Source organism: Asparagus officinalis, chromosome 4, assembly GCF_001876935.1.
Source record: "Asparagus officinalis chromosome 4, Aspof.V1, whole genome shotgun sequence".
Taxonomy (NCBI): Eukaryota; Viridiplantae; Streptophyta; class Magnoliopsida; order Asparagales; family Asparagaceae; genus Asparagus; species Asparagus officinalis.
In genome coordinates, this window is record NC_033797.1 from 68,329,555 (window position 1) to 68,331,738 (window position 2,184).

Consider the following 2,184-nt stretch of genomic DNA (forward strand, 5'->3'; position numbering starts at 1 on the left):
TGGGGGGGGGGGGTGTTATTGGTTGAGATATTTTGGGGGATAATGAGATAATTTTGGGGATTCTATTTCATAGTGTTATTCATTGGGACAATGAAACAAGGATAATACCTTTTTGTGTTATTGGTTTTTTTAGAACACTAGTGAGACAATTACACCAATTGGGATAAAATTAACCCACTCATATACAAAATTTTTGTCCCAATAGTAAAAATTTACCCCATCCTTCATATTGGAACAATGTTGTTCCACTTTAAAGGCAATTGGGATAATTTTAAAATATTTTTGTATTACTTAACTAATACATGCAATTATATTATAAATATATGACATGATATATAAAATATAACATATATTAATATTTTAATAACATAATTTAATAACATAATTTAATAACATATATTAATAATATTATATAATAGTAATTATAGTATAACATATTTATTATAATATTATATAATATTGTAATAACATATATTAATAATATTATATAATAACATATATTGATATTTTAATAACATATATATAATATTTTAATAACATATATTAATAGTATTATGTATAATAAAATATTATTATAGTTATTATATATTATAGTATAACGTATTTATTATAATATTATATAATATTTTAGTAACATATATTAATATTTTAATAACATAATTTAATAACATATATTAATAATAATGTAGCATACTAATATAATGTTAATTAGTAATTATTGTATAACATATTATATTTTTGTATAAATAAAATAATGTATTATATTAAATATTATATTATTAAAAAATTATATTAAATATATTGATATTATATTATATTAATTATTATATACAGTGTATCATGCTAATATAATATAATATAATATAATATAATATAATAGTAATTTGTAAGTATAGTACAATATATTATATTTTAATATAAAGTAAAATAATATTTATATTATAATGATATACTAAATAATATACTAAACCAATTGGATAAGTTAATTTAAAAGTAATTAATAGATAAAATTATATTTTAATAAGGTGTCACATCATCAATTATCCCACATGAATTATCAAATTAAAGGCTTAAATTATCTCATTATCCCACTTTATCCCACTTTACCCCACTCAAAATATCCCAAACGGTTAAAATTATTCCATTCGAACAATTTTTCCACTTGGTCCTAATTTGTCCCAACTAATAACCCCCCTAAAGAGCGAAAGAGAGGGGAAAATAATTTAAAAATAATTTAATAGATATGAATACAAAGTTAATATAATTCAAAAATTAGAAATGAAAAATATAAGAAAAAGTTGAAAAAACCACAACCCAAAACCACAAGCCATGGGTTGTGCGCCGGGTTGACCTTAGGCAGGGCATGGGTCGGGCCGGGTTTGATTTTAGACCCGGGATCATCGAAGTAGACCTGATCCAGTCTTACCCGGGTCAAACCCGACCTAGTCTTGAACCTAACGGGCTCGGTCATGTGCCTGAACTAGCCCGACCTACACCCACCCCTATTTGAGAGCAAGTAAGGCGGGCAAGTAAGGCCCCACTTTGAACGTTGAAATTGAGGTGTTTCTTAAAATATAACTACTTTAGTTTAATTTAAATAAAAGAAACATATTTACTTTTGAGTTACTTAAATTGATTTAACATACACTTGCTCAAGCTATGTTTTCATATCCTAAATCACAAGTTTTTTCTACTCCTTTCAAAATTCTCTCAATATATTTATTACCATTTCTCCTATTTATACTATATATAAAAGATGATTGCTTTGTCAAAACTTTAAATTTTTATTTTTGCCATTTTATGCTTGATAATTCTCAAATGTATCATTAGTTATAATTAATCATTCACTAATTATATATAACCTCTTACTAATTATACATTTCCTCACTTTTTCAAAACCTTTGGTCACCCTATTATTTTATTATTTAATTATGTTATTTATTAGAAATTTGAGATTTATCCCTAATTTATCTTCACATAATATTAAAAATTTAAGAAAACTTAAAAAAAATAAAAATTCATTAGGCTTATACCTTACATCTTTGGATTTCACCTCTTATGGAGGACAACCACCTATTATCTTACATCTTATTAGTCTTTTAAAAGTATGATAATAGTATGAAAAACCATTTATATTTATTATAATTGTAATAGAATTGATATTATAATGATTTTTATAGTATT